The following is a 22247-nucleotide window of genomic DNA, read 5'->3' on the forward strand; positions in this document are numbered from 1 at the left end:
GCCATGAACTCTAACAATTGAGACCTAAGATATCATCTAGTTTAGGGGCACCTGGCTGGCTTTGTCTGCAGAGCATGTAACTCTTAATCTCAGAGTTGAGTCTGAACCCCATGTTGAGTGTAGATTACTTAAAAAACAAATTTAAAAAATCACCCAGTTCATAGTCATTTTGCAAATAAGTAATTTGCAAGGCCTTAAGAAGTTAATTAGTTTGCTTTAGTAATATAGCTTGTTAATGATAAATTGGAGTAGAAAGAATATGGGCTTTTGAGATCTGTTTCTTTTTTTAAGATTTTATTTATTCATGAGAGACAGAGAGAGAGAGAGAGAGAGAGGGAGAGAGGCAGAGACACAGGCAGAGGGAGAAGCAGGCTGCATGCAGGGAGCCCAATGTGGGACTCGATCCGGGGACTCTGGGATCATGCCCTGAGCTGAAGGCAGCCGCTCAACTGCGGAGTCATCCAGGCATCCCTAATATCGGTTTCTATTTCTAGAATCATATTCTGCTCCTTTGGAGCAAGTTATTTAACCTCTCTAAGTCTCAGTTTCTTTGCTCTAAAATAATAGTAATCTTACCTACCTCAGTTGATTATTGTGAAAATTAAATGTACAAACAACTAATTCCAAATAAATGGTTAGTACTCGATGAATATTATCTCCATATTCTTTCCAGTTATTTGTAGAGTAAAGACACTGTCTACAATAACTCATTTAGAGATTGTACAGTCTACTTCTTTGAAGAAAGAAATTTATAAGACTCAAACAACAAATACTAAAACAATATGCTCATTATAGAACAATTATGCTGTAAACATTTTAAAGAGTATGCAGGACAAAGAAACATATTTTAATTTGTATATGTTGATAATACCTGTGATTTTATGTATCTACTCGACTGGGCCATGGGGTGCCTAGGTATTTGGCCAAACATTATTTTGGGTGTATCTGTGAAGGTGTTTCTGATGAGATTAACATTTTTTTTTAAAGATTTATGTATTTATTCATGAGAGACAGAGAGAGAGGCAGAGACCTAGGCAGAGCCCAATGCGGGACTCCGTTCCCGGACTCCAGGATCACGATCTGAGAAGAAGGCAGACGTGCAACCGCTGAGCCACCCAGGGTCCCGAGATTAAAATTTGCATCAGTGGACTAAGTAAAGCACATCCCCCTAAACGTGGATGTGCCTCAACCAAACAGTTGAAGGGTTTGAATAAAACACAAAGGCTAATCTTCCCTCAAGTAAAGGAGAATTTTTTCTGTTTGGACTCAAACTGAAACACCAACTCTTCCTGGAGTCTCGAGCCTGTCAGGCTTTGAATTGGAATTGAAAATTGGTTTTCCTAGTTCTCAGGCTTTGAATTTGGACTGGAATTGTACCATCAGCTCTTCTCCATCTCCAGATGCCAACTTACCCTGCAGATCCAGGGACTTGTCAGCTTCCATAATTTCATGAGCAAATTGCTTATAATAAATCTCTTTATAAATATAAATATATAGGGGCACCTGGGTGGCTTAGTCATGACCCCTGGGGTTTTGGGATCAAGCCTTTCACCAGGCTCCCTGCTCAGCAGGGAGTCTGCTTCTCCCTCTCCCTTTGCCCTTCCTCTGCTTGTGTGTTTTCTCTCTCAAATAAATTTTTAAAAATCTTTTTAAAATGTCATTAAAAAAATAAAGATATGTAGAAACAGAACCATTGTGATATGTGTATATGTAGATACATAAAAACATAGACATGTATATAATTATATATATGTCTATATATATCTATATTTGCATCTGTATATCTAGAGAACCCTCATACAATACATAGAGAATACACATTCACATACTTATTCCTCATGTTTTCATAATAGTCAACAAGTGAGAATCCATTTCAGGGAATGCTTATCCAGCCACAGGAAATTGGGAAATACTGGACAACAGTTAACTTCTCACAAATGATAAATTGCGTAAGGAATATATTTGCTTCTCTGAGAGAACAGCTCTTCTCCCAAAGAACATGGCCAGTTGTAGGAGAAATAGAGGTGACTTAGGAGCAGCAGAACCAAAGAAGACATGTCAGTCAAATCCTTTCAAAACCCATGTCAAGGGATGCCTGGGTGGCTCAGCGGTTGGGTGGTTGAACGGTTGAGCGTCTGCCCTCAGCTTAGGGCATGATCCCAGAGTTCCTGGGATCTAGTCCCACGTTGGGCTCCCTGCAGGGAGCCTGCTTCTCCTTCTGCCTGTGTCTCTGCCTTCTCTCTGTGTCTCTCATGAATAAATAAAATCTTTTTTTTTTTAATTGAATAAATAAAATCTTAAAAAAAATTTTCAAAATCCAAAAAGGATATCTTGAGCAACTCTTCTGTAATATTTCCTGTTCATGGTGCCTTCAAGCATTTTTGCAATTCTCTATTTATGGTATCTTTTTAGAGTCCTGGCAATATCATGAATCAAATTTTTGTGATTTGTTTCCTTACCTGTTGGTGACTGATGGCAGTTAAATGGGGAATGCATTAGGTAGGATACATTTTTCTAATCCTTTCACATATTTGGACTAAGTGCTATTATCAACTCATTAAAGAAATGTTTTTTGGTCCTTACTTTTAAGTCTCTAAAATGAAAATATTATTAATATATTTAACAAATAAGTAGAACTATGAAAAGTAACAGTATCATTTTACTTTTCAGAATGGAAATGGTGCAAATACAAAATGTTACTGCAAACACTAGAAGGCACTATTTCTCTACTGAGGCAGAAAATGAATATAACACAAATGTCTTGTATCCTGAACTCCTCCTTTTGCCCAGTATCTATTAAAGAACAAAAAGTACAGCATAACAAATTTAGAAATATGCATTTCTACAATGTACTAAGCAGTGTAAAAAAAGGGAAAAGGAGAACTGGTGAGATAAAGGACACAATGAAAAATGTAAATTCAATAAAAAGACAAAAACCTGCAAAATGCGATAAAGGAGAAAAGGGCTAATGAGAAGAAAATGAGGTCAAAGCAAGTTTTATTATTTTTTTATATAACATAATATATGGGAACTGTTTTCCATGTCATAGCTCTCCATCATGTTATGTTGAAAAATGCTAATTTATAATTAATCAGTGGCTCTGTAGGAACACACTGGCTCCTCTTTCCAATTTTAGCCATCCTGTTTCTCTCAACTGTACCTTATAGGAAAGAAAGTGGAAAGGCATCAGAATCCATAACGAAGGGGATCCCTGAGTGGCTCAGCGGTTTAGTGCCTGCCTTTGGCCCAGGGCGTGATCCTGGAGTCCCCCGATCCTGGAGTCCTGGGATCCTGGAGTCCCGGGATCAAGTCCTGGGATCGAGTCCTGAGTCGGGCTTCCGGCATGGAGCCTGCTTCTCCCTCCTTTTGTGTCTCTGCCTCTCTCTCTCTCTCTCTCTCTCAAATAAATAAATACATCTTTTAAAAATATATTTTAAAAAAAGAATCCATAATGAAGGAGGACAAAGGGGAGGGGTTTGGAGTTACCATGGAAATGCAAATACTGTTTGATAGTACTGGCTGGTAGGAAGAGTAGACAAATGTCCTACTTATCCCTCACTAAATGATTGTGTCTGAACACTTGGTTGAGACTTACAAAGGGATTGAAAGGAGTCTGAATGCCAGAGAACAAGACTGGCCTGGACTCTGGTTAGAAGCTCTCCTTCTTTTTTTTTAAGTGGTTTTTTTTTTTTTTTTTTTTTTTTTTTTTTTATGGAAACTAACTCTACACCCGGCAAGGCATACCAACTCACAACCTGGGTCACATGTTCTACCAAATTACCCAGCCAGCCCCTAGAGGCTTTTCTTTTCTTAAACTTTTGGGACTTTAGGTTCCACAATAGCTAAGATTCATTTGTTCTTGTTTTTTATTTTGTTTTCTTTTTCTCTCTCTCTGAAAGAATGCTTCCTGAACCTTTTAGTTCTTGGCAACTGAAGGCAACCAGGAGAAGGTGACATAGAGCTAGCTGCTTAGGATTCGATCTAGTTTTAAAGAGGAATCTTTTTTTTTTTTAAGATTTATTTATTTATTCATTCAGAGAGAGAGAGAGAGAGAGGCAGAGACACAGGCAGAGGGAGAAGCAGGCTCCATGCAGGGAGCCCGACGTGGGACTCGATCCCAGGTCTCCAGGATCACACCCCGGGCTGCAGGTGGCGCTAAACCGCTGCACCACCGGGGCTGCCCTTAAAGAGGAATCTTGAGTGGCACCTGGGTGGCTCAGTTGGTTGGTATCTGCCTTCTGCTCAGGTCATGATATAGGGTCCTGGGATGGAGGCCCCTGTTGTGCTCTCTGCCCAGTGGGGAGCCTGCTTCTCCCTCTACTTGCCACCCCTCCTGCTTGTGCTCTCTCTCTGTCAAATAAATAAAATCTAAAAAAAAAAAAAAAAAAGAGGGATCTTAGTCTATCTTTGAAATTGATTTAGGAAGCAGGAATTAAAGATCACATATTGTCCAAATCAAATATTGTACACTTACGAATGTAGACTCTGAGGAAGTTTTACTAAGTGCGGACAAGGAATTTGAGGACAAGGAAATCAAAGGGACTCACTTAGCAAATTGAGGATTAGACTGGAGATTAAAACATCCGGCCAAGCAATTTCTCAATAATCAATCCTCTATTAAGCTACGAATTCTCAGAGAATCATGTGGTACATGTTTTACATCTTACTTGTCTTTGTACCCAGAATGCCTGCCATATAGCAGGCACTCAATAAATAGTATTTGAGTGAATAAACATGAAAATATTCTCCTGGAGTTATGCATTTAAGCTATCAACTTGTTTGTTTTTCTCTGATTTTTTTTTAAGTTCATTTATGTAATCTCTAAATTTTTTTTTTTTTTATGATAGAGAGAGAGAGAGAGAGAGAGGCAGAGACATAGGCAGAGGGAGAAGCAGGCTCCATGCACCGGGAGCCCGACGTGGGATTCGATCCCGGGTCTCCAGGATCACACCCTGAGCCAAAGGCAGGCACCAAACAGCTGCGCCACCCAGGGATCCCCATTTATGTAATCTCTATACCCAATGCGGGTCTAGAACTCATGACCCAAAATCAAGAATCACATGCTCTTCTGACTGAGCCAACCAGATACCCTTTCCCTGATCTTTTCCATTCTTGCTTTCATTAGACCATGCCCTAATGATGGAAAGTATCAACAATTTCCTTCTCATCTCTTTTTTTTTTAAGAATTTATTTATTTATTCACAGAGACCCAAAGAGAGAGAGAGACAGAGACATAGGCAGAGGGAGAAGCAGGCTCCGCGCAGATAGCCCAACATGGGACTCAATCCTGGGTCTCCAGGATAAGGCCCTGGGCGGAAAGCGGTGCTAAACCACTGCGCCACCGGGGCTGCCAATCCTTCTTATCTCTTATCAGGAGGAGTGTCTGAGTCTAAAGAACACAACTGAGGCTGGTGCCAGTCTCTGAGTTAAAGAGAAGGAAGACTTTAAAAGTCACTAATTTTGTAATGGCTCAAGCTACTTGGAGGAGTAGGAAAGAAACCACTGGGAACTTATTAGCACAACAGGGAATCTTGATGACAGAGGGCACATTCTTTCTTCAGTATGAATTTAGACTTTGATATCTTCAAGATAAATCATTAATGCAAGGTCCTGGGAGATATACTTACCTCCAAATGACCAAAAGGACTGGCAGTGTTGCTGCTCATCTAGTTGAAGTTCAGAAAATTACTTGAGACCAGAATCACTAAGAGTGGGTACCCACTGATGAAAAATTCTTACTCACCAGAAGATTAGTATTAATAAGCAATATAGTTAGACTTCTTATAGTGATTTGAGCTGACTTCTCTTAGAGTCTCTTTTTGAAACAGTATGGCCTAGATTGTAGGGAGATGGTAGGAGAAAGGTCCAGAGAAGAAATCTTTTCCTATTGAAAGAGAAGGGCCAGGTTTTTTTCCAAGGATAGTGTGGGGTTGTAGGATTATCTTGAAGAGGAGATGTTTGGAGCAGAGGCAAGGGCAAGAGCCTGGACTGTCCTGTTAGGAATGGAGGGAACAGCCCCATGAGGGCTCCCTCCCAATGAAGTCTTTGGGTGCTTTTCCTTCTGAGATATAAAGGAAAATTCAAGTTAGTTGATATGTTAACTCTTGTCTCTTGCATATTATAGTTCTCCTTTATAAATAATTATTTTTCTATTCCAGCACAATCTGTTGTGTTAATCTGTGGAGGCTCAATGTACAGGGTGGTAAGGAGGGAAAGGCTCCCCCATCATTGTTCTTTTAAGCACCCCAGTAGAGAAAGATTATAAGCTTATCAGATAGACCCTGGCTGTTGGCTGAAGGCCTTGGTTCTTTGCCATATGGACCTCCTCTCATGAAATGGCAACTGGCTTTCCCATGATGAGTGATACAAGAAAAACCAATACAGAAGCTAACCTCTATGACCTAACCTTGGACTGACATATCATCATTTCTACCATAATCTAGTGCTCACATAAACCAATCCTGATTGAGTATGGGAAGGCATCACAGAAGGGAGTAAGTACCAGAAGATAGGAAGGATCATTGGGGACTATCACAGAATTTGGCTACCACAGATGAAATTTCTAAATGTATTTAATCACAAAACCCTTTCTTTGATATTTTCCTGAAACTATTGTATGGAACGCATTTAGGAAATATTGTTATAGGCAATGAAATCCATTCGAATCCTGCAAAGTTATAGCATCAATCTTGTCTATGTTTTATTTTTAAAAATCTGTTTTCATTCTATGTTTTAAAAAGTTACTATAAGAAAGAAACACGTCGAATGAATTGAAAGAAGAGGAAAGATTAAAAGTAGAGAGACTCCAGTTAGGAAGCATTGCAATATTGTAGGTCAGAGGTAATGGCCATGGGGGATGACAACAGGGAATGAAAAAGAGGAGCTAAGGTGAGATAGATTATGGAGTCAGAAACAACAGAGCAATTTGATTGTGAAAGAGGGAGGCATCTCCAGTGACTTTGATTTCTAGTTTAAGTGAGTGTGTATATGATGATTCCATTAACCAACAATGAGTATATGAACTAGAATGCTTTTGGCTACAAGCAACATAAGCCCTTAAACAGGCTGGAATAATAAGGATAGTATTGGGCTCACAATCAGAAATCCACAAGTGGGATGGGCTTTTAGGGTTAAACTAAAGTACCTCCAGTTCCATTTCCCTTCTCTTGCTCTGTCCTCTTTCTTGTGTCAACCTCTTCCTTAGGCTAGTTTTTATGATTCCTGCAAATTTTCTGGCCTCATACCTGCATAAGACGTTTGATAGGGTTTGGGGCATGCTACCACCAAATATGCCACTTTGGCATCTTGATTCTTTTGAATTAAAGTTACTTAAGAAAGAAACAGTGCACGAAAGGCACTCTAACCTTCTGTCCACCTCAAGACAGAAAATAAATTCCCTATGTGAAGTGTGCCCTCCTTGCTCCTGGAGGGAAGAAGGCATCCTTATTGCCAGAGATAAGAAATTCGGGGCTGAGAAGGCTTTATAAACAAACTTAGTTACGCACTCACTCTTCATGAGTAGTGCATACAAACCTCTTCAAGTATTTTACTATCCCATGCCCAAACTTGTCTTGTCAGTTCTTCACAAATTTATTTTCTTTTTTTCTTTTTATTATTTTAAGATTTTATTTATTTATTCATGAGAGACACACACAGAGAGGCAGAGACACAGGCAGAGGGAGAAGCAGGCTCCATGCAGGGAGCCCAACGTGGGACTCAATCCCGGGTCTCCAGGATCAGGCCCTGGGCCAAAGGCGGCGCCAAACTGCTGAGCCACCCAGGCTGCCCACAAATTTATTTTCTATTTGTCTAATAGGTATAAAAACTGTCTGCTTTGTCACTTCTTTGAGCTTTATGAGCTCCCATTAGTATGAAATTAGATTTTTCTCCTGCTAATCTGTCTCATGTCAATTTTATTATTTTACCAGCTGAAGAATGTAGATAGGAAGAAAAAACAAGTTTTCCTCCCTTACACTATATTGAGGAAGAAAGAGGCCATCTCTCCATGTGGTGCTCTCCATTTATTTGCTTGTCAATGCCTAGATTGAGTCTCAATGCCCAGCACTAAATCAGTCTGAGACCTAAAAGAATGCTTTGTGCTCATTTAAACCAGTAACCAGCAAGAGAGGTAGACAGAATTCTTGGCCCAGTGAAGCCTAGCTCTGGACCTGGGATGTGATGCATGTAAGGAGATAACCACAAAGTCCACTGGAATGAATCCAGCAGGCAGTTGGAAATGTGATTCCACAGCACAAAGAGGTAGAGATATGGGAGTCATTTGCATTGACGTTAATTTGAAGACTTGGAAGAATTGAGATCATTTAGGGTGACCGTGTATAGTGAGAACAAGAGAACATTGAGGAGGAGTTACATTAAAGGGTCAATGCTGAGTGACGGGAGCCAGCAAAAGAAAGTGAGGGGTGGCCAGAGTCAGGTATTTGTGGAGTCAAGATAGTAACAGCTTCTCTGTAGCCATGGGATGAATATTTTAAAAGGAATTCATTTTTCATTTGTTTTTTTCTCTCTCCCACTCAGTGTAGTTCTTCATAGGCAAATGCCCTGTCATCTATTTCTTTTCTCTCTTACAATGTCCATCAAAGTCTTATAAATAGTAAATGCTCAGTAATTAGTATATGTGCTGCTGAAGCGAGCACATCAAATGCTCAGTAATTATCTGTTGATTGTTTATGGTGGGAAATTTGGCTAATAAAGCACATTGTATGAATGTATACGGAAAAGTGTAACTAACTAAAAGCAAGAACACTTGAAGAACTATGATCTTAGTTAAATTCAAGTGTGGGTGTCATATCTCACAAAAATTTTTTTAAACTAAAAGTTATTTTTGTGCTAGTAAAACCACTGGAAGCATCTCCTGAATACACTGGGGACTTTAGAAATGTTGTTTCTAAATGTAATAAAATGGTTAATATAACAAAAATGGTTAAAATGTAAAATTTCAATTAAATGTATTAGATGCCTATCTGTTAAATTTGAAAACATCTACCTTACATAATGTCAATTCAGTGGTTCTCTTGTTACTTTTTTTCCTCTCAGAATAGGAGTTTAAATGTGTACATTTTAGATATAAGAAAGAGAAAAATCAAGGAATCACCTCTTTATCAGACAGCTCAGTCTCTGTTTTACACATTTTAATTTTGCATTATTTTGTGTTGTGCATCTTCTCAAACTTTGTGTAGGTGGGGATTGTTTTGCTTTATTGAAGGGGAGTGGGGATCTGTTAAAATCCTTAGCATACCAGGAAAGCAGAAGGTAAGGACTTTTTGATTGATTCTTTGACTAAGATTTAGTATATTAGTGCAAAGCACAGTTTACAGTTAACACTGAGTGATGATGATGAAGAAGAAAGAAACGAGTGGAATGGAGAATAAAATACTTTATAAAAGTGGTAATTTAATTGGTGCTGTGATTCATATAAATTATGCATAATGTATAAATTAATGTATAGAAGAAGAGATAGAATAAATTCTTACGAATTCTTCGTTTGAAGTAATCACTTTTGGTGATGAAAGTCTAGTGAGCTGCTTTTTTCCTTTCAGATACTCTTTCTCCTTTGCTGCCACCAGCCACTCTGCACAGATCATTAAACAATGGCCTGATGTCAGAAAACTGGAGTGACTTTATGGCTCTCAGTTTTCTCATCTGTGAAAAGGTAATAATAATGTTATCTATTGCATTATTGTTAATCACATCCTATACCTAGCACATAGTGCAAGAACTTGCATATCAGGGGCGCCTGGGTGGCTCAGTGGTTGAGCATCTGCCTTCAGCTCGGGTCGTGATCCCGGGGTCCTGGGATGGGGTCCCATATTGGGCTCCCCTGCTTCTCCCTCTGCCTGTGTCTCTGCCTCTCTCTGTGTCTCTCATGAATAAATACATAAAATCTTTAAAAAAAAAAAAAAAGTACTAGCACATCAAAAATGCTCAACTACTGCCAGCTAATGACTATCAGGTTTTATTTTAGACTGTCTCTGATGACCTATCTACTCTGCTTACAAGTAATTGGTGGACAGAGTCATCCAAAATTTAATGGCAGTTGCTCCTTATGTGTATTTGGGTGGAGAACTATTTATCAAAGCCAAGTACTGTATGTTCTTTTTTCTGTGTCATGTTTATTCAGTCATCAAATAACCACAGTGTCTGTCTTATATTACTCAGTAGGTCCTATGATTTAATTGTTGAAAATGATATCAGGACCTAAATTATGTTTATAGGGTCAGTCTTCCAGTAGGAAAAGCAGGCCTCCACCCATATAGATCATTCAGTTAAGGAAAACTTTTGTTCCTAGTTCAGCTATGAATACCTTGGTTTCTATGATTTTAGGGTAAGATTTTTGTTGCTTTCCCACTGTCCTTTCAAAATATTGTCACATACCATCTCTTTTTCATTCTTATCTGTTGGATCTAAGATTATGCTCTGATGAAACTTTTGCTCTAGTCCTAGATAACTTATATTTAAGAACTGAAAATTTTTCTATGGTAGGGTTTCTAAATTCTTCCCATTTCAACTCATGTGGGATGCTACAAAATATTTCACCAAACAATTCAATTTATTCATGAATATCTCTCTTTATATTCCCCACTGTCTATGTGAAACATGGTGCCCTTAGCTTGGAGTTACGGGAAACTCTAGGATTTAATAGGAAACTCTAAGTTTAAATATCATAAGATAATTCTCTGGAATCTGACCAAATTCTTGGTCAACCACAGTGTGATATCATAACAGCTGAAAGTTTAGTCAAGTTTTAAAATTTCAAATTAACTGCTATGTGTTGAGGATAGTTCTAATTGGAACAAGAACCCTCTTAAGTAGTGGGGTTCTGGAGTCAAAATATTCTGATTATGTTTCTCCTAAATTAGGTAATATTACAACCTTTTGTCATCCTTTCTATCTTTTCTTATCTTCTAAACAGAGTCCCTGATGATAACCTATATTGCACACCCTTATTTTCTTAGAATATTTTTAATGTATAATATCTATACATGCATTAACAGTGATAAACAGGGTTTTATTGCTCAAGAAAAGTCACAAGACTCAAAATCACAACGCTTACAAATTTATACTCTATTAAAAAAAGAATATATTGATGGCATTAAAATAAAGATTGCATCACATCAAAGGCTGCCTCACTCTCAGGGGTCCAGAGAGGCTAGGGTAGGCTGCTTTGTTTGCCCTACGTAAGGGTGGAGGCCAGATGCAGTTTCTCTCCCAGATCAGGAGCCACTGATGTGTGCACAGAATATCAGCAAAAGGCCCAAAATAAAGTTTGGGTGGAGTTTGTTACATTTTACTTATCATATAGGTATATTCCTGCTAAATAGCTAGTCCCAACAGCAGAGCTGAGACCAGCTATAAAGCACTGGTCTCAATGATATTAATATTCAATGTCAACCAAGTGGTACAAATCACAACTACCCCAAAGTTCCTCAGACCTATGGTTACGAAACAACACTATCAATATGTTTCATGCCTTGTCCAGGGGTCAGTGCCATACAGTAACTAGCAAAACAATGCAGGCTCATTTCTGGCCTGTGGGAGTCAACTGTCACAGTATATAGTCCACCATTCTAATCTATGGGTAAAACAACTATCCTTATTTTGAAAGAAATTAACTTTCTGTACAATTGAAATGCACACACAGGGGTACCTTGGTGGCTCAGTCAGATGAGTGTCTGCCTTTGGCTCAGGTCATGATGGGGGGTCCTGGGATGGCACCCTATATCGGGCTCCTTGGTCAGTGGGGAGCCTGCTTCCTCCTCTGCCCCTCTCCCTCAGCTCGTGCTCTGTCTCTGCTTTCTCTCTTTCAAAGAAAAAAGAAAAAAGAAATGTACACACAGATTCTAAATAAGCATTTGCAATAACTAGTAAGAAAGAGGTATGATTTCAAGCAGAAACCAAACCAGTAAATAATATCAACATGCATTTTCTTATATTTTTATACCAACTTTTATAATTCTTCTGCCTCCTGAATCTAAAGCTATCTGAACTTTAAGCATACATCTGCTGAATGATTAAGAACTGTAATCAACCTATCATTAATCAAGTCTACCTCTTCCTTGGAAATGCCAGTTCTCCTCCATAGGGATAATGTCCTGTGATACAAAAACCAAAAGACACAGCCACATTAGTATTTTTCTGTATAGTCATAGTTAAAACTTCCCACTTTTTGATTCATTTTGAGAATGTAGACTGTTCCTGGTAGACTGTTTTTCTTCATCTCACTTCCTGGCTCTTCAAAAGAGGAAGAGGTTTTGGCAGACTCCTTCCCCTAGAACAGGCACCTGAGTCTAAGCTAAGACAGAATATTATTCTCTTATTCTAAGTCTCTATCTAAGCCTCACGGACACTGTTAGATTTTCCCTTCTGCAAAAGCAATTTGTTGGCTCCTTTCCTCTAGCAATAATTTCACTTTTCTTTCAATAGTCATTAATTTTAGTTCAAACCTTTCCCCTGAAGAAGATCTCTCTGCTTTAGTGGCTAGGCTAGTCCATGTAGTTGGTAACAAGATGAGATGTGTTTGGACTTAGCTTCCAGTCTGCTCCAAATTTAGGGGATCAGATTCAAGAAGTAGAGAAAATGGAGCTATCTTGTCCACTAGCAACAAAACATTTGCATAGTTAGCCCCAACTTGGAAAAGTGGGGGAAGGGATAGTCTATCCCATTAATGTCTTTGAAATTCTTGCATTAGGTTCAAATCAGTAGATACTATCTTGTTTTACATTGTTGGCCTTGGGAGCCCTTAACTATACATCCAGTCCAGGGACTACCAGTCCAGTGTGTTTGTTATGGACTGATTGTGTCCATACCCATCCCCCAAACTTATATCAAAACCCTCCCCTTGGGGCCTGTGGGTGGCTCAGTCCATTAAATGGCTGCCTTCGGCTCAGGTCATGATTTCAGGATCCTGGGATAGAGCCCCGTGTCAGATCACTGTTCAGCAGCAGGGCAGCTTCTACTTCTTCCTTTCCCTCTGTGATTTCTCTGGCTCATACTCTCTTTCAAATAAATAAATAAAATCTTAAAAAAAAAAAAAAGCCCCTCCTCATTGTGATGGTACTAGGAGGTGGAGCCTTTGGGAGGTGATTAGGATTAAATGAGGGTTGTTCCCTCATAAATGGGATTATTGCCCCTATAAAAGTCGTAAGGGAAATTGTTGGTCTCTGCTCTGTGCCTTGTGAGGATTCAGTGAGAAATCAGTAGTTTACAAACTGAAAGAGGGCCCTCATTAGAACTCAACCAAGATGGCATTGTGATCTCTGACTTTCAGCCTCCAGAACTGTGAGAAACAAATTTCTGTTGTACATAAGCCACCCAGTCTGTGGTACTTCGTTTTAACGACCCAAAGGGACTAAGACAGCATTAAAAAAGAAAACTGTCATGAACTATGAAAGACCTGTTTTTATGTACCTCTATTATTCCCCACTCTCTTTTCCCTTCCACTGTAAAAGTGTAACAGTTTGTTTTTAACTGAGACCCAAATACAGTCTCCTTGATGTTAAGTTGCAAAACACAAGCTACAAGTTTGTAGACCAATCCTTCAATCCATCGTCATCCCAGCATCTTTTTAAGTAGTTGCTGTGTTTAGTCCAATTCTAATTGTCTATTAATCTACTCCTTTGAGGGTAATAAGGAATATGATAAGCCCAGTCCATTAACTGGGATGTTTCTTTGCCCATTGTTGTACTATGTGGGCAGAGAAGTGAGTGCTTTGATCTGAGGAGGTGTAACTAAGAGAGCCAAATGGGCACAATATTCTCGTTCCAGCTCTTTGGAAATTTTAAAGACAGTGGCTTTAGTCACTAGGTATGCAAAACCCAACACAGAATATGCATCAAGTTCTGTCAATAATCATCTAATTTCCCCTAGAGCAATAGCTAAAGGGTCAATATTATCTACTTGCCAGCTCTGTACTGGACCTTCTCCCCTGGGAATACTTCCAAAGGCTAATTGTAAACAGAATTGTTATTAACAGCATTTCAGCAAAGGCCACCAGTACATTTTGTCATGTGGTCCATTGCTGCATGGCTTGAATTCCCTAATGTCAATTCATTTTGTGAACCCAGATTGCCCCTTCAAGAGATCACACTTGTTGACCCTTTGCATAAAGTTTCTTTGTTGAGCAGCAACATGTTTCACTTTTATTTGCCTTTGGAATTCATGTAAAGATTTCCAAAGAGCGGGTACCCCTTTTATCATCCAGTTATGTTTGGCCCACTTGCTAGACCAGATTACAAATCCATTGGTAACAGCCCAAGAATCAGTAGACACTCAAAGAGTAGGGCTTCTATTTGTATCTAATTCTATCACTGCCAGGAATACTGCCTGCAAGTTAGCCCCCTGGACCAACTTGTTCTTTTTCTTCTTTCACAAGAATTTTGCCATCTGCTGGACACTGGGCTACTGCTTTCCATGACCCTGTGTTCTGGAACTGATACCAGTGAACCAGGTTGATTGGCAGATATCCTTGAACAATCAGTTGAAATGAGGGACCCAATTTTGCAATAACAGCAGGCAGGGGCTGGATTAAGTAACTCTAAATCTTCTCATTTCACATCCCCAACTAGTACTGGTTAAATAATCAATTAATATATTATTCTTTTAAATTTTACCCATTAGGGAGAGAAATAAATCACATTTTAATTTGTATCCCTTTTATAGTGGCATTTCATATCCCTTAAATTAATTCTATCACCCTAAGAGGCTGATTAGTAAGCTTAACCAGTATTGTACATTGTACTCCTATATTCAATAGAACTAAAAGTTTATTTTTTACCCCCAGGCCACTTCATCCAGTCTTGGTGTTCATCTGATATACTAAAGCAGAACATGGGGGAAAATCCAAGTGATAATCTCGAGCTGAATATCTTAAAGAACAAGAGCTCACAAAAAAATTATTGGATAAGACATCTTCTGGGCAGGTATTTTTGAATAAGGAGTGAAGATCGTATAGGCCAGTTAACTCTTCATTAATTATACACTTAGATGCCTTATTGACAGAAAGTATTCTCAAATTGTAAGTGTGTAATGATGTAACAGGATTTGATCAGAAAAACAGTATCCCTGGAAATGACATAGGATTTGTTATATATAGGAATTTGACCTCACACAATTAATGGAAGCTGGTTAAATAGTTTATGCATGGCTTTTGCTTCTGTGGTGCTAAGCCTGATGGCAGGCAGTCTAGAAAGAAAATGGACCAATGGCAAAAACTAGTAGGAGAGGACAAGTTGGAACCTGCTTCGGTCCCTTACCACCTCTAAGCCTTTAACTTTAGTGGTACAGGTAACCACAAGAGAAGCTAGAATCCTTCATTATGAAGCTAATGTGCAGCTGACTCAGGAGTCAGAGTTGGAGAAGCTAAAGGAAGAGACTCAGCAGGAAGGTAGAGTTGCTTTACACCCGCTGCAGTTTCATACCTCCAAACGAGCCAACAAATGGGTGACAATGTGCGTGAACTGCAACAGTATGTGGTGTACTGCATTGACCCTTCCTGTGTAAAAAGAAGAGGATAATGGGCTAGTTATATGGTTATATGGAGAGTGAATTATGTTGCCATAATTTTTTTTTAAAGATAGCTCCTTTTTCACCTCTGTCTTCCAAATTTTGCTCTCGTCCAAAATGTCTCCTGTGGCCCAGGTTAACCTGTAACTATGTAAAGAAGAAAATTTCTGGGACTCAGTTCTTGCTCAACTAAGTTAACACAGTACAAGACCAAATGTTTTCTGTTAATGTATGCAAATTTTGCTTAAAAGTATGTTTTTTCTGTTAACATAAATAAATTTTGTTTAAAAGTAAACTTTGAAGCTAGTTGTTCTAGCTCTAATGAAGTTATGACTGGATATAAGTTAAGGTTCTACCAATATCTTTGCAATTTAAAAAATGATACATTTATACAAGAAACTATAGGACTAAATAATAATGCCAAGAGTTACATTTTCTTGTTTCTAAAGAATAATATGAGCTATTACTGTACTAGGAAACATGGTTTTTTAAAAAGCAAATCTAGCTTAGTTCCTGGACATCTTTCAGATGTGAAAGCAAACTAAACTATGACTATTCATGTTCAAGTCATAAGATGACAGATAACTCTGGCAGACATTAAATTAAGTATGATGATACTGAGCTTTGAAATTAAGTGATGCATGAGTTTTCCACAGACATATTCCCAATTAGAGATTAAAACTATTAAAAAGATATTGAAAGGGCAGCCCTGGTGGCGCAGCGGTTTAGCGCCGCCGGCAGCCCAGGGCGTGATTCTGGAGACTGGAGATCAAGTCCCACGTCAGGCTCTCTGCATGGAGCCTGCTTCTCCCCTGCCTGTGTCTCTGCCTCTCTCTCTCTCTCTCTCTCTCTCTCTCTCTCTCTCTGCATCTCTATGAATAAATAATTTTTAAAAATTTTTTAAAAAAATTTATTTATGATAGTCACACAGAGAGAGAGAGAGAGAGGCAGAGACACAGGCAGAGAGAGAAGCAGGCTCCATGCACCGGGAGCCCGACGTGGGATTCGATCCCAGGTCTCCAGGATCGCGCCCTGGGCCAAAGGCAGGCGCCAAACCGCTGCGCCACCCAGGGATCCCGAAATTTTTAAAAATCTTTAAAAAAATTTTTAAATATTTAAAAAAAAAGATGTTGAAAGTCTTTTCGACAAATGGTACTGGGACAACTGGATCTCCATAGGCAAATGAATGAAGTTGGACCCCTAATTCATAATACATAAAAATTAATTCAAAATGGATCATAGCCCTAAGAGTTAAAACAGTAAAACACATAGAAAAAACATAGGGGTAAATTTTCATGACCTCAGATTAGGCAATAGTTCCTTAGGTATGACACCAAAATACAAGTGCCAAAGAAAAAAATACACAAACTAGATTTTACCAAAATTAAAAACTCTGAAGCATTCCATTTCAAAGAAATGCTGCTTCAAAGCCACTATCAAGAAAGTGAAAGGATAATTAATCTACTGAATAAAAAAAATATTTATAGGGACACCTGGTGCTCAGTGGTTGAGCGGCTGCCTTCAGCTCAGGGTGTGGTCCCAGTGTCCTGGGACAGAGTCCTGCATCAGGCTCCCTGCAGGGAGCCTGCTTTTCTCTCTGCCTTTGTCTCTGCCTCTCTCTTTGTGTCTCTCGTGAATAAATAAATAAAATATTTTTTAAAAATTTACAAATTATGTAACTGGTAAGGGAGTTGAATCCAAAATATACAAATAACTCTTACAGAGATGCCTGGGTGGCTCAGTGGTTGAGTGTTTGCCTTCGGCTCAGGGCGTGATCCCAGGGTGCCGTGATCCCAGGGTGCCGGGATCGAGTCCCACATGAGGCTTCTCGCAGTGAGCCTGCTTCTCCCTCTGCTATGTCTCTACCTCTCTCTGTGTCTCTCATGAATAAATAAAATCTTCAAAAAAAAAATCTTTAAAACCAAACAAAAAAGAAAATCCCTAAAAAACAAATAACTCTTACAAATCAAAAATAAAAAGACAATTTGATTAAAAGATGGGTGAAAGATATGAATAGACACTTCTCCAAGGAAGATATACAAATGACCATTAAGTGCATGCAAAGATGCCCTCACATAATTAGTCGCTAGGGAAATGCAAGTCAAAAACCACATTGACATACCACTTCATACTCACTAAGATGGCTAAAACCCAAAAGACAATAACAAGTTGATGAGAATGTAGAATGTATGTGGAATGCAAGGAACTTCCATACATTGCTGGTAGGATTGTAAAATGGTATAGCCACTTTAGAAGGCAGTTTGATAATTACTCAAATGCTGTACCTAGAGTTACCGTACGCCTGAGTAATTCTACTGCTAGGCCAGAATAGGCAAATCCACAGAAACAGAAACTGTAGTAGTGGTTTCCAGGGCAGAAAAAGGAGGTGCATGGAAAGTGATTCTTACTGATTATGCGTTTTTTTTGTTAGAGTGATGAAAATGTTCTGAAAGTAGACAATAGTAGTAGTTGCACGAATCTATGAATATACTAAAAACTATGAATTATACACTTTAAAAGGATGGATTTTATGGTGTATGAATCATATCTCAATAAAGTTATCATTTAAACCAACTATTAAAAAGGAACTCTTAGAGGAAATAGTAAATACCTGGAAGTTTAAGTTTTATGTTTGTATCTCTTGAAAGCTACTTCATTAAAATCTTTAGACTTACTTGACCAAAGACGGTATATAATATAGCAAATAAACACATGCAAAGATGCTCAACATCATTAGATATGAGGGAAATACAAATTATTATCACAATGAGATAACACTCCACACAAACATCTAAAACTGAAAAGACTGTACCAGTTACTGGTGATGATAAGAAGGAATTAACCCTCACACATTGCTGATGGGAATGTAAAATGGTACTTTGGCAGTTTGATAGTTTCTTAAAAGTTAAATATGTGCCTTCCATATGACACAACCATTCCACTCTTAGGTATTTATACAAGAAACATGAAAGTATATATTCATACAAAGACACATACACAAATGTTCCTAGTAGCTTTATTTTTAATAGCCCAAACTGAAAACCCAGAGATTCATGGATAAACAAATTATGGTATACCCTACAACAGAATGTTACACAGCAATAAAAAGGAATGAACTCTTGATACACAAAACAGGGATAAATCTCAAAATAATTATGCTGAGTGAAAGAAGTTAGACAAAAAAGGAGTACATGTTGTGTGAATACATTTATATAAAAGTCCATAAAATGCAAAACAATCTACAGAAACTGAGGTCATGATTGTTTGGGAAAGAGGGGATAGAATGAAGAGGAATTAGGGACTACAAAATGACATGTGTGATAAATAGTTTTCTTGGATGTGGTGGTTTCATGGTTGTCTACATATATTAATACTTACGAAATTATACTCTTTCAATTTGTGCTATTTAAGTTAATTTTACTTCATTAAAACTGTTCTAATGGGACATCTGGGTGGATCAGCGGTTGAGCGTCTGCCTGCGGCTCAGGATGTGATCCCAGGGTCCTGGGATTGAGTCCCATGTCGTGCTCCTTGTGGGGAGCCTGATTCTCCCTCTGCCTAGGTCTCTGCCTCTCCCTCTCTCTCTCATGACTGAATAAATAAAATATATATTTAAAAAAAACTGTTCTAAAAGATTGTTGATCTTTCGTGCACAGGTGTAAGAGACATCTTAGAGAAAGACTGGTATGGTTTTAAAGAGCTTCACTTTCATGCAACAGATTTATGAAAACTTGTAAGCTCAATATGGATAACAAGGTACCATTCTTTAAAGCATCAAGGATGCTTTTTATGCAGGTAATTATTTTTTCTGTCAAATAAAAAAATACATAAAAATTCATGTTTTCAGTGTATGTACAGATCTATGATATGTTATGCATGTGTAGATTTTTTTTGCACATGTATCTTTTTGTAACCACTATCACAGAGAATGAAACAATTCAACACCTGAAATAATTCCCTCCTGCTGTCTGTATGACCCTTTTCCACTCCTAATCTTGGAAACCAGTGATCCATGTGCATTATATTTGTTCCTATATTTTTTTAAAAAAAGATTTTTAAAATTTTTAAAATGTTTTTTAAAAAAGATTTTATTTGTGAGAGACAGAGATAGCAACAGAGATAGTGAGAGAGAGAGCACAAGTAGAGGGGAGAGGGAGAACCAGGTTCTTCACTGAGCAGGGAGCCTAAAGTGGGGCTTGATCCTAGGACCCTGGAATCATGACCTGAGCTGAAGGCAGATGCTTAACCAACTGAGCCACACAGGCACCCCTATTTTTACTTAAAAAATATTTTATTTATTTATTTGGGAGAAAGAGCAAGCATGAGTGGGGAAGTGGCAGAAGGAGAGGGAGAAGCAGACTCGCTGCTGATCATGAGCCCACATAGGACTCCATCCCAGGACCCTGGGATTGTGTCCTGAGTCGAAGTCAGACGCTCAACTAACTGAACCACCTATATTTTTACTTTTATCAGAATGTTGTAGATGGAATACTACAGTATGTAACCTTTGACATGGAGTTATTTCACTTGGCATAATCCATTTGAGATTTATCCATGTTGTTTTGTATATCCACAATCCATTCCTGTTTATTGCTGAGTAGTTTTCTTTGTGTGTGGGGGAGGGGAAGGAGAGGCGGGGCGGGGGGGGGGGGGGAGGGAGAGAGAGAGAGAGAGAGAGAATCCTGAGCAGGGTTGATCTCATGACTCTGAGATCATGACCTGAGCTGAAATCAAGAGTCAGATGCTCAACTGACTGAGCCACCCAGGCACCCCTATACTTAAGATTTTAAATATGGATTCCCAGTTATTCCAGCACCAGCACTCCAATGATTTCCTTTTAGAAGGCACTATTTATTTGAAGTTAACCATGACTGCAGCAGCAGAAAGACTTGACCTTCTATAAGTGCTTTATAGATATTTGTTAATGTTGCTGATAATGATGACTACTTGTATACTGTGAACTTTCTTATGGTCCAAAAAACATTTTGCCTAGAAGTCAGGTACATAATGATTAATTAAAATTACAGTTATTCCAAATGAGTACTTTTTGGGGGAAGGGATCTTCCATAAATATAACTTATTAGAGAGATAAAATATGTAACCCTTTTGCCAACTACAGTCATGTCATAATGGCAATTAAATTTTACATTAAACATTATTAGATATTATAGGACAATGACATTATTCTTCAGATTTTTACCTCAAAATGGAAGACTCAGTCAGGAAATGGAACATATCTTCTTTTACAATGGATCAGTTTCCCCAATTTTGTTATCATCAAAATATATGTATCTTTTAAGATTTTATTTATTTATTCATGAGAGACACAGAGAGATAGAAAGGCAGAGACATAGACAGAGGGAGAAGCAGGCTCCATGCAGGGAGCCCGATGCAGGACTCGATCCTGGAACTCCAGGATCACACCCTGAGGCGAAGGCAGACACCTAACCGCTGAGCCACCCAGGTATCCCATCATCAAAATATTGGTTGCAGGGATCCCTGGGTGGCGCAGCGGTTTGGCGCCTGCCTTTGGCCCAGGGCGCGATACTGGAGACCCGGGATCGAATCCCACATCGGGCTCCCGGTGCATGGAGCCTGCTTCTCCCTCTGCCTGTGTCTCTGCCTCTCTCTCTCTCACTGTGTGCCTATCATAAATAAATAAAAAAAAATTAAAAAAAAAAAAAAAAAAAATATTGGTTGCAGATAACTGTGCTGTGATATCTCTTTTACCTTCCTTCCATTCACTTTTTAAAATGAGCTTGCCCATGCCTCCTTCTCTAAGAGTTTGCTCATTCATAATACTGCTCTTGAGCCCCTAGTTGATTGGACCAGGAATGGACTAAGCTGGGCTAATTGGTTTTTCTCTCCTCAGAATTTGGAATTGGGAGTTTCTTTTGACCGCTTGAGCTGGAAATAATACACAGCTGGTATGGGTATGCACCGCACGTGCATTTGTGCATGTGTGGTGATGGGGCAGTTGTCTAGGGCCCTGCTATACCATCTAGTACAACTTGAGTCTTGGGAAACTTGCCATTCCAAACAGTAGGTATGCAGACAGCTCCACTACTCAGCTGATACCTCCCTCTCTCAGCTTTACCCAGTTCCTCATGTCTTTTTAAAAATATTTAAATTTTTATTTATGTACTTTTTTTTTATGTTTCTTTAAGCTCTATGCCCTATGTGGGGCTTGAACTTATGACCCTAAGATAAAGAGTTGCATGCTCTACTGACTGAGCCAGTTAGGTGCCCCTCTCATGTCTCTTTTTCTATTCCCTAGCAACATCAGGGAAATGGCTTAGCAATTTTTAGACCAGAGGCAATCACTGATTCTCAACTTACTGAAGCAGGTAATGATTCAGAAGGTTCAAGCACCTCTACTTAGTGAATGGTTCTTCTGGTAACTCCCTTTCTGGTCTTAGAGAAGGGGGAAATTCTCTACTCTCCCTCACGATGTAAGGAAAGAAAATACCCTCTCTTTATAATACTGTATTCCCTCTAAAAGGCAACTTTCACTGTTCCTGTCTTCTCTTACATGAGGGATGGAATAATGGTGGGGGTTGTACTAATTTTCTTAACTGGTACCTCTCACTTAACCCAATGACAGAAGGGATAGCCTCCAAAAGCTGATGCTTTTTCAAACACAGAATGAATTAGGGGAGGATAATCTTTTTTTTTTTTTTTTTTTTTTTTTTTTAAGTAATCTCTACACCCAATGTGGGGTTTGAACC

General features: G+C 38.8%; 1 long non-coding RNA gene across 2 annotated transcripts in view; it reads left to right on the forward strand.

Moving 5' to 3' along the window:
- The window catches only part of LOC102155382, a 48790-nt gene extending 26919 nt beyond the window's left edge, over nucleotides 1-21871 (forward strand). Inside the window, exons 2-4 of one of the 2 annotated variants that reach the window (XR_005357280.1) lie at nucleotides 9558-9670; nucleotides 14798-14936; nucleotides 21797-21871. This is a non-coding gene — a long non-coding RNA (uncharacterized LOC102155382). Of the gene's footprint in view, nucleotides 1-9557; nucleotides 9671-14797; nucleotides 14937-19175; nucleotides 19327-21796 lie in introns of those variants that run through there. The other variant, XR_005357279.1, reaches the window with a different exon arrangement.
- Nucleotides 21872-22247: the final 376 nt, after the last annotated feature.

Source organism: Canis lupus, chromosome 3 (assembly GCF_011100685.1).
Source record: "Canis lupus familiaris isolate Mischka breed German Shepherd chromosome 3, alternate assembly UU_Cfam_GSD_1.0, whole genome shotgun sequence".
Lineage (NCBI taxonomy): Eukaryota > Metazoa > Chordata > Mammalia > Carnivora > Canidae > Canis > Canis lupus.